The 11,355-nt window shown below is 45.7% G+C and overlaps 1 long non-coding RNA gene across 1 annotated transcript in view; it reads left to right on the forward strand.

The window, feature by feature from the left end:
* Positions 1-9,181, forward strand: part of LOC119877038 — an 84,576-nt gene extending 75,395 nt beyond the window's left edge. Inside the window, exons 5-7 of the long non-coding RNA XR_005370572.1 lie at positions 406-1,421; positions 2,594-2,780; positions 6,747-9,181. This is a non-coding gene — a long non-coding RNA (uncharacterized LOC119877038). The remainder of the gene's footprint in view (positions 1-405; positions 1,422-2,593; positions 2,781-6,746) is intronic.
* The last annotated feature ends 2,174 nt before the right edge of the window (positions 9,182-11,355 follow it).

Below are 11,355 nucleotides of genomic sequence, written 5' to 3' on the forward strand. Positions count from 1 at the left end.
GGAGGAAGGGAGGAGATGTGCAGGTGTAGTGGAAAGGGGAGAGGTGGGGATTGGGGGCCTGCAGGTGTAGTGGAGAGGGGAGAGGTGGGGATGGGGGGCTGGAGTGTGGAAGTACTTCTCTGCTCTTCTCAGTTTCTTTCCCCAACTCTTAGAACTACGTGCCTAGTTGAATCCATGCACAAGGGTTTTACAATCAGGAGCCTGCTTGGATGGAAGCTGGGGGGCGAGGGCAGGGGGTGTCTCAGGGCTCACTCGGTGCTCATCAAGAGTCTTTTATAAGGCCACCTCTACCTTAAGCAATCTTGTTAGCCAAACGTAGAAGTTCTACAAGAGGTGCAGATATCAGACCTCCTCCTGGTCTTTTACTTTATCGTCTTCCTCCTCACTTTCCTCTTGGTTTCCCAGGTCAAAAGGGCAGAACTTCCTGTCTGAATTTTAAAGCCTCTGTCGCCTTGATTTTGTTCCTGGCTCAGTGGAGATGAATTCCAAGTTGAAGACAAACAATCGTGCCTTGTGAACAGTCACCGTGTGTTGAAAAGACCCCAAGTGCTTTTTCTTTGCAAACCTGTCTCAGGGGGAAATTCTCAGTGGGGGGAGGGCAGTTGTGCAAACCCATCCTGGAAGGAGGAACTCAATCACTCCGGGAACGTAATTTTCTAACTCAATTTCATAGAAGTCAAAAATGTCTAATAAAAAGGAAGCCAGGTTGATGGCAAAGAGAGAACGAGCATTCCACAAAACAGACACTCCCTGAGCTGCAATATTTCTTGGTATTAGAAAGGTTGCGCATACACCGTTGGTGCTGGCTGGCACTTGACCCTGGAGATCACAGCTGGCCAGGTCGCGGTCTCCTCGGAAGCTCAGAAGGTGCAGCCTGAGGGCTTCCTGGGTAAACTGACGTTCAGTGTTGTGCAGACACACTGCAGGTCCAGCCTGTGCCTCTCACCTAGGTGGAAGCCCACCGCTACCTCCGAGCTCCTGGTTCTCAAATTACTGCAGAAAAGCAGAGGTCCTGGATTTAGGAAAGGAAAAAAAAAAGTATCTTGCAATTCCATTGTCAGTATGGAGTCTACCTCTGCTGCTGTAAGGACTGCCACCCCACAAGAAATATGCATTCGGTATAGATTCTGTTGAGACCAGACCTCTGTGTTCCTCTTGCCAAGTCTCTGAAGAAATTATTTTCCAGAAACTGATCCTCTTTTTTCCTTTGTTCCTGTTCAAAACTGCCCCCAAATCATGTATTTAGCATCAACAACAAATGCCATCCAACTGTGCTAGCCACTGATGTGAAAATTGTTTTTCAAAAGCCGAAGTGATTTGAAAATAATTTTTTCCCAGTTATTTGAAGTCACCTAGAAACGTCGTCAATTCAAGGACAGATGTCACTGTCACATGGAGGTGTGTTCTTTTTACCTTTTAAAGTAAGTTTTAGGAATTACCTCTCCATGATACTATTTGGAGAGTCCTCTGCTAAAATATTTATTTAATTCACCCAATAACTATTTATCAGGCACTAATGTAGATGCCAATCCAGTGGTAATTATAAATAATAATTATAGTTAGTGTGTACTGAGTACTTTCTATGTACTCACTGTTTTCAGCATGATGTTAAAGGTTTATACATATTCATTAATTTACTCCTAAAACACTATAATGTAGATGCTATTAATTTACTATAAATCAGTACATATTATATATCAATATCATTTTTAAGTGAGGAAATGGGCACAGAGAGGTTATGATACTTGCCCCAACTCACACAGCTAGCTAATGGAAGAGTGGGATTTGAATCCAGCAATCTAGGTTCAGAGCCGTGGCTTTTAACCACTTAGAGAACCCCTGCCCTCGTGGAACTTATGTCCCTAGTAATTCAAGCATATGCTGGTATTGGAGTCCATGCTTCAGACTAGGGGAACAAATAGAATAACAAAAATGAGCACCAGACTTTAAGTCACTCTAAAGATCTGGGCTTGAACCTTCAACAAACTATTTAACCTTTTGAGACTCAGTTTATGTAAGAACCAACATATGAGCATTTTCTTTGCGGACTCTGAAGCACACTATGTACCTACGAGGGATTGTGTCATTAATTGCTTCTGTCTGTGATGTTAACCTGTTATGCCATCAGCCTGGATGAGACCCTGGAGTTTGGAGAATCACTGTAAGGGTTTAGAATAGCAATGCCAAGCTGAGCTCCTCTAGTCCTCCTTCATTCAAATTTTAGCTATGTGACTAGAGAACACTTTCTGCTCACACACTAATGCTTTTCAATGGGAAGAGAAGCTAAACTCAAATATGCTCAAAATTTTAAAATCATTAAAGCCAAAATGTCAGGTTCACCCTAGTTGACACCCATGTTAGTAACAAATCGTCCACATATCTATTAGTACAAAGTAGAGGACGGTTTTGGGCAGTCTCCATGTGGGACCAGGAACTACTTCTGTCTGTATTAACAGTATGATATTCACCATAGATGGTAGGACTAACCCTTGTCACCTATTGATAAGGACTTAGAAGATAGAGAGCTTTCAAAAAATCCATAAGCCTTTATTCAAAAACCTTTATAAACTAATCTTTGTTCTTCTCTTTCTAGTTGTGTGCTTTGGACAAGTTAAATACCTCCCTGAGTCTCAGCTTCCTCATCTGTGAAATGGGGAAATAATATTTACACTGCAAAACTGTTAGGAGGATTTGAGATGATACTTATTGTACTAGCTCAGGCTGCCATAACAAAATACCACAGACTGGGTGGCTTAAATTTCTCACAGTTCTGGAGGCTGGTAAGTCTAAGATCAAGGTACAAGTAGATTCAGTTCTTGGTAAGGATTCACTCCTGGCTTGCAGACTGCTGCCTTCTTGCTGTGTCTTCACATGGTTCAGAGAGTGAACCAAGGAGCAAGCTCTCTGGTGTTTCTTCCTATAAGGACATTAACCTCACCATAAGGGACCACCCTCATGACCTCATCTAAACCTAATTATCTCCCAGAGTCCCGCATCTCCAAAAACTGTCATATTAGGGCTTCAACATATGATTCTGGGACACACAATTCAGTCTAAAGCACATGTAAAAACCTCAGTACAGTGAGTAATAGGTTCTCAATAAGTAATAAGTATTTCCAGCTTTGGAAAGATTTTCTGCTTTTCCCAGACATCCCTAGTTAAGTCTGGGCTGCCTCTGTTGGGTTCCTGCTGCAAGCAGTTCATGCCATGGTTTGTAGCCTACAGCAGAAGCATTTCCTGTACTTGTTGAATGCCTGAATACATTTTAAAGAGAAAACACTTGAAAAGTTTATTTACATCATATTTTTGACCAAAACTAAGCACAAAATTATATTTAAACTCCTATGCAACCATAAAACAAACTGAATTAAAAAAAAAACAAAACTGCTACATGAGCAGTACAATTCAGAATGACAACATTAGTATGAGCGATGGTGTTTGCATTAAGCTACATCACTGACCATGAGGAGACACTGGCTCTGATGCCCTGGTACTTTTGTGCACGCCCCACCCCTCTTTTTCTTGTTTGTACAGTATTCTGTGATGTCATTCGGCTTTCACAGGCATCACTTATGAATCACTTAGATATTAAGTCCACCCGTGTACCCTTCTCATTAGCCCAAGATAATTACAATGGTACCACTTTGTGACAACATGACAGTGAATGTATACACAGACTTGGGCACTGAAATCTCCCAACAGTCTCTGTTTATGGGATAGGTGATCATTCAGGCGACCCAGGGTCCGCTAATATTTACTTCTTAAGACTGATGCTGAAATGAATATATAAAGTCACCAAATTTTAGTATTATTTGGCAAACTCTTAGACTTATAAGGATCTACAGACCTTGGTTTAGGGACAAGGTGATCTTTAGGCCTTTGAGCTTTGCCATCAGATAGTCTGGGTTCAAATCCTACACTAGCACATGGTACTTGCGTTGTCTTGAAGAAATTCACTCATGTAGTCATTCAACAAGCAACTAGAATGGCAAACAAGACAATCCAGCACCTATTACATTCCAGGCACTTTTCTGGGCACTGGGAATATAACTGGATATGAGACAAACATAATCATTTCCCACAGGGAGATTACATTCTAGATCTAGTGAGACAAAAACCCTTAACCTCTTCCCTGAGCCTAAACTTTTATATGTATAAGTAGGGATAATAATTGGGTTTAACCAGAGGGTCACTGGAGGACTAGATGAAATGATGCACATTTAGAAGTTGTGCTGGATTGTCTTGTTTGCCCTTCTAGTTTCTCCCTCCATCCTTCTGACCCTACTCTGGGCTTCTGGCTGGTCTCCACTGGTGGAACTCTTATGGTAGAGGTCAGGGGGTGGGAAAATGGGGTTGAGGGACTTGTTCCCCCAGCTTCTTGCTTGCTGGGCTTCTGCTGGATGATGGCTGCTAACCTCCACTGATGGCCACGGCTTGTGGCCTTTTCCCTGAGCATCTGCCCTCCCAAAATTGCTCCTCAGCATACCTGTTGGGGGGCAGGAGTGACCACTCCAGCTGATGCTAGCTCCAGGTTTCCTCATAGTCTCTAGCTGGTTTCTCTTAACCTTGCCTCCTCTTTGCAAATCATCCCATTCATCCCTCCCTAGCTACTCCACTTGAGAATACTGGCAGTTTCCTGCTGGAACCCTACTTCTGAATCATACATAAAGTATGAATCTTATTTCACAAAGTTAAATGTGCAAGCAGGGCCACGTCATCTATTGTTGAACAGAATCAATTTTTGCTTCCAATCTCCCATTCCATTGAGTTGATAGAAAATACTGCAGCATTCTCTGCTCTAGGGACTCATGAGAAGATGGACCTCCAGCCTCTTTGGCCTCCAGGCCCTCTCTGTTTTTGCCAATTTCCTCATAGTCCAATCCGATCTGTGGGTCAGGCGGGGTGCTGCACCCTCTAAGGGTGCTCTTCAGACATCAGGAACTTCTATGGGGGTATATGGGAGTGGGTGGGTGGACACGGAGAGTGAAGCTTGCTGGCCGATTCCGGGGCATTAAGGTACACACAGTGGTGTGTTCACACAGGAGATCACTTGCACACTCTCACCAGCATGCAGGGCCATGTCCTGCCCCACCTCATTCCAGCACTTGCTTCTTTTCCCCACCCACAGTCCTAGGAGGCATTGCAAGGACTATGTGTCCTCTGTGTCCCTCCCCCTGAACCTGACAGGCTCTCTTCACCGACCAGCAGCACCTTTCCAGGTGTATAGTGTGGACATGTACAGAAGAGTCTCAGTGCGTGAGCATGCAGTCAGGCCTGCAGCCCAGCTGGAGGTAAGGTTCTGGAAAGCCTAACCAGGGAGAGCTGTTCAGACTGCACAGTAATTGTCTTGGTTAGCTTGGGCTGCCATAACAACGTACCATGAGCTGGGTGGCTTAAACAACAGAAATTTATTTTCTCACAGTTCTGGAGGCTGGAAGCCCAAGATCAAGGTCTGGCAGTGTTGGCTGTCTCTGGGGTCTCTTTCCTTGGCTTGCCAATGGCCACCCCCTTGCTGCTCTGGCTCATGGTCTTTCTGTGCATGTGGGTTCCTTTTGTCTTTTTGGGTGTCTGAATTTCCTGTTCTTATGAGGACATCAGTCAGATTGGATGAGGTCCCACTCATGGCCTCATTTTAACTCAATCACTCTTTAAAGGCCCTGTCTCCAAATATAGACATTCTGAGGTACTGAGGTTAGGGCTTCAACACGTAAATGGTAGGGGGAACAATTCAGCCCATATCAGTAACATACTAATGTTACAATAGATTATTCTAGAAGAGGGAAAGAGTGTCTTTCTAGTAAGCCCAGAGGCACCATATGGACCAGTCATGGTCCAGCTGGGTGTCCCTTAAAGCTCAGTGATTCCAGGGTTTTTGTGTCATGCTTGCAAGGGCTGGGAACCTAGGGCCTGGGTCCAGCCTCCCTGGAGACACAGCCAGCCATTCCTCTCTAGGAATATTACCAGTAGCCTAGCTCCAGGAAGTGGGGCTTTGTTTCCACCACCAAAGAGGACTTTCTGACCTTCATCCTCCTTTCAGTCTGGAGACATTGCCTCACTCTCCCTCTCTCCCACTTTTTCCTCCCTTCCCTCCTCTCCTCTTCCAGGAAACCTTGCACGATCTCACCCACAAGCTTAGCTTTCTTGCAAAAGACAAACAGATATGTGGTCTTCAGTCGACGTTGGCTTTTGACTCTCTGCAACACCAATCTCTCCTCCAGTGGGGGCCGATGGCCGCTTTCCTCTTGGATTTGGGGATAGGGAGTGGGGGAGGGGGAAGCAATGAGAAAAAAAAATTGACTTCTCAGTGGATTAACATGGCAGCCATGGAAAGACTTAGCGCAGGGCCCAGTAGAGTGAGAGCCCAACAGTGTGAATGAACCATCGTCATCATTACTATTAATGTAATTATTGCTCTCATCACAAGCATATACGAAGCAGCAGTCAGAGCCTACAGCCTGAGAAAAAAGCACCACGAAGCTAGTATCTAAAACAGCGCTGTCCAGTAGAACTTTCCACCACAATGGAAATGTTCTCAGTCTGCACTGTTCAGTGGAACAGACTTTAGCCACATATGGTTGTTGAGCACATGAAATGTGGGAGACCCAAGTTTAAGTTCGAAGGGCAATGGGGCTAGCTGTTATCCTATTAGGCAATGCAGATTTGTAAGATTTTTATAGCAGCCAACCATAGAGAATATTCAAGTACTTTCATTCCAAATAACGTAACAATACCCACTCATTTCCTAGCCATGGTCTACGCATGAGCCGGTTGTGTCTCTCCACCCAGTACAAAGACCAAGGTGGCAGCCCTACGGTCTCTCTAAGCAAGCCCCAAAGCCAACAACAACATTTGGAAGCCTCAGGGGGATTTTTCCGTGTTGAAACCTTGACATTCCTGGTTCATTCTGCACAGTGGGAACGGCAGTGATGCCAACCTCTCGAGACTGCACCTCGCAGCGCCCCCTTTCCTGAGTTTTATGTGGCACCTTAGAAAAAGATATCAAAGTAGAATTCAAGTTAATTCTGATCTTGTGCACTGGTGCGGATCGTTGTGCCACCTCTCGAGACCCTCGGAAATGCTGTGAGGCACCGCTCCCAGCCAGGCCTGGAAGCTGCACATTCCATAGCTGTGTCCAGGCTGCCAAGGTCTATGAAAGTCCTCTGAGCACAATTAGGATTTTTTACTAGATGCCTTAATGGTGTGCCCACTAGAAATGTGTACCTTGGCACAGCTGGGCCCCCCGGCTCCTGTCACTTTCTCGCTGCAACTGGAATTGGCCTTGCAGCCCCTGGAAAATGGGCACCTCTCATCTTGACATCCTGCATGAATTGGCCCGTTCTGTGGAGGAGCAGAGCTCGCCCCAGACGCCTGCAGACATAACAGACAGGCTGCTTTTCCCGCGCCGGGCTTGTCCCAGGGGCTGGAAAGGGGCCGAGAATCTTTCCTTGAGCCGCTGAAATTTTTCCTCTCCTCCTTCTCTGCCCTTTCCAAATTATATAATTTCCTTGAAGCCACATGTTTTTCAAGTCTCTCATTCACACACCTTTGCGAATATTCTCCAATGATGTGTGTGTCTGCGTGTGTGTTAGATACACTTGGCGAGGGCATGGTGTTGAATGCAGTCTGATGGTGTCTCCCCGTGTGAAGCATTTTTTCTGACTCCCCGTCACTAACAGAATATAGTACGGGCTGGTTCATCGTAATACAGGAGGCCCTCCGTGATCCGGGCCTACCTACATTGACAGCCTATCTCCCTCTGTTATTATGTTTGCTCCAGCAATATGGAGGGGCCTGTGGTTCCCCCAAATAAACCCTGCTGTTTCGCCTCCGCATACATCTGCCTGTGCTGTTCCCTGACCCAGGACACCCTCCTTGTCCACTTGAGAATGTCCTTCCCTGACACTCAGGCCGGAAGCTTGCTTCTGCTCCTCTCCCTGAGTTTTGCCCTCTGCCCCCTGCACTGTTTGAATGTCCCATATCTTATAGGGGTCTGGGTTCCACTTGTGTCCTGTATTGTGTTTTATTTCCTTGCCCATATTTCTCCGTATTGAACTGCGACACTGCTGAGGGCTAGATATCTGTTCTTTTCTCATCTGAACTTCCAGAACCAAAGATGGTGCCCAGCTCAGAACTGCCAATCACAATCCACTGTTGAACTGAAATGAGTAGGAAAAGCATCTGATGTGAAGAGGTTGTATGTTTTCAATGCTCAACAAAGTTTTGTTGGATTGACTAGAATTGACTTGTCTTTGGATACAGTTATCATCTGTGCATTAAAAAAAAAAAAAAAAGACTTAAATTACCTAAGAAATACCTTATGCCCAAACTCAACAAATGAAATGAAGTAGGGTACTTGCAAGGGATGTGGGGAGGAGAGGAAGTAAAGTAGCCCCATGCGGAAACGTTTATTTAGGGTCTGCCCCATGGGATCCGACTCCACCTACTTTTGCCCATTCTGGTCTGGGTCCCCTACCTCTTACCCAGACTCCCAGCAGCTGCCTCTCACTTCTACCTGCCCTGGTATGGGCTGTTTGTCTCCCCAAAAGGTACACATTGAAGCCCTCACCCCCAGGATGAAGGTGTTTGGAGATGGGGCCTTTGGGAAGTGACCAGGGTTAGATGAGGCCATGGAGGTGGAGCCCTCGAGTGGGATTAACATCCTTATTAGAAGAGGCAGAGAGACCATAGCTCACTCTCTGTGTGGTTATGTGAGGACCCTGCAAGACAGGTCTGCAAGCCGGAAAGTGGGCCACCAAGAACTGAATCCGCTGCCACTTGGATCTTGGACTTTCCAGCCCCCAGAACTGTAAGAATAAAGGTCTGTTGTTGAAGACACGCGGTCTATGGTGCTCTGTGATAGCAGCCTGAGCTCAGACATGAGAGAGCCTGAGCTCTCTTCCATTTTCCACCCAACAGCTAGAGTCAGCCCTTGCCAGGATGACAGATCAAGCCATTCCGCCTTAACCACCCCACTCACACCTGGGAGCATAACCCACACTCCTTTCTGCAACTCATGACAACCTTCCATAACCTGGCTACCACCTCCGTTCTAGAATTCTGTCTTCGTCCTCTCCCTTGTAACCACATTCCAGCCCCATTACCTTCTTTCAATCCCTCACAGGCTACGCCCATGGGTGCTGCTGCCCAAATTCCTACAGCCATCAGGATGGCTTGGCCCTTATGAGAAAGACATGTTGTCACTGAGACCTTTTCTGGCTGCCGTCTCTAAAGTCCTTCACAGCCTGTTTACTGTTTCATCTTCTTTATAGCCCTTTTCAACACCTGATACACCTTCTTGTTTATTTACTCATTCGTTCTCCATCTTCCCCAGCTAGGCTCGTGGGGACAGGGGCCTCACCTGTTTTGTTCGCTGCTCTATTCCCAGCACCCAGAACAAAGCCTGCCCTGGGGTGTTGCTCAGAAATGAATCGGTTACTGAAAGACCAGTGTGGGCCTGGCACTGTGCTAGATACTTCCACAAACAGTATTTCATGTAATCATATCCAGAAGGGTTTCTTGCAAAAGTTAGCGGGGGAATTGTCAATGATTTCCAGTTTTTGGACATACTTGGTGAGTTCATTCATAATTAGTTTTCTTTGAAGTAGAAGTGAGTCAGAGAGTGTGACTTCATACCCAAGTCTGTCCACATCAAAGTGTTTATGGATGAATGCAAGGGCACCAAAATTAATGCGACCCAGGAGTGAAGGTGCAGGCAGCTAGAGCCTAACGTAAAGCTGTGGGCAGCACCCACCAGGGTCTGTGCTCTGGCTCCTCATCGTTCTGGCTCCGATGCACCCGTTAACTGTGCTGATGCTTATCTGCCTAGAACACCAGTTTCGTCCTATTTGCCCACCCCTTTTGATGCTGAAAAAGATGAACACAATTTCAGAAACTGTGAGATTCTCAGAAGCTCAGTTTAATGTGAAGGTTAGGTTGTGCTTTTAAGAGCACGTGGTCAGAAGGAATCATGGAATTTTCTTCATCTTAAAATAATAAAAGCACCAGACTTGAACACCTAGATTGGAACCCAAATTCTAGTGCTTAGGAGCTCTGTGACTTTGGGCGCTCCAGCTCACCTAAGCTCTCTTCTCTGTGAAAGGTAGTACTTGCTCTATCTGCCTCAGGAGTTTGTTCTAAAGGTCAAAGCTAGAATGGCCCTCTGCAGCGAGTGTAAAGCTATGAAGTATCACACAGTGTAGTGTATTACTTTAGTTATTATCAAGATCTCCCTATGCAATCAGAGAATGACAATGTCAGAAATTATTAATTCAAGCCCTTTTACAGGATATGTGTGCACATGGGTGTTTATATGTTGCATGCATTATAGAAATAGCATGCTTTTGGGGTGCACGCTTGGGTGGCTCAGTCAGTTAAGTATTGGACTCTTGATTTCAGCTCAGGTCATGGTCTGAGGGGTGTGAGCTTGAGCCCTGCACCGAGCTCTGTGCTCCGTGGGGAGTCTGCTTGGGACTCTCTCTCCCTTTGCCTCTATCCCTCCCACCCCCCACTGCTCTCTCTGTCTCTAAAATAAAGAAATAAATCTTTAAAAAGAAAGAATGAAAGAGAAAGAAAGAAAAGAAAAAAGAAAGAAAGAAAAGAAAGAAAGAAAGAAAAAAGAAAGGAAAAAAGAAAGAAAGAAAGAAAGAAAGAAAGAGAAAGAAAGAAAGAAAGAAAGAAAGAAAAAGCTAAAGACACAAACTTCACACCCACACTGCTTGGGCTTACTTCCCCGCTGTGCTGCTTGAGGAGCTGGTTATTTCAGGTCCCTGTAAAAGTGGGAATGTATCAATATCTTCCCCCTTAAGGTTGTTTTTTAAAAAATTTTTTTTTCTTTTTTTAAAAAATTTTTTTAAATTTATTTATGATAGTCACACACACACAGAGAGAGAGAGAGAGAGAGAGGCAGAGACACAGGCAGAGGGAGAAGCAGGCTCCATGCACCGGAAGCCCGACATGGGATTCGATCCCGGGTCTCCAGGATCGCGCCCTGGGCCAAAGGCAGGCGCCAAACCGCTGCGCCACCCAGGGATCCCCCCCTTAAGGTTGTTTTGAAGATGAAATGAGGTAGTTTATGTAAAAATACTTGGCATCCTGTCTAGCCCTTAATAAATACTTATTGATATCATTTAGGTTGCTCTTCTAACCACATCACTGGCCTAATAACAATTTTCTCATGGGATCTCGCCTTCTGCCACAGGGCCCCCAGCCCTCAGCAGGCCAGCCTCGCCCCCCCTCCACGGCCTACAGCCTTGTCTGTTACTCCCTCTCTCTGCAGCCAAACCAGCGAGTGGCTCCCCGGGAAGGCCTTTAGCCTTCAGGCTTGACTCTGCTTCCCAGAGCTGGAAGTTTCTCCCC

This window comes from Canis lupus, chromosome 15 (genome assembly GCF_011100685.1).
Source record: "Canis lupus familiaris isolate Mischka breed German Shepherd chromosome 15, alternate assembly UU_Cfam_GSD_1.0, whole genome shotgun sequence".
NCBI classification, from domain to species: domain Eukaryota; kingdom Metazoa; phylum Chordata; class Mammalia; order Carnivora; family Canidae; genus Canis; species Canis lupus.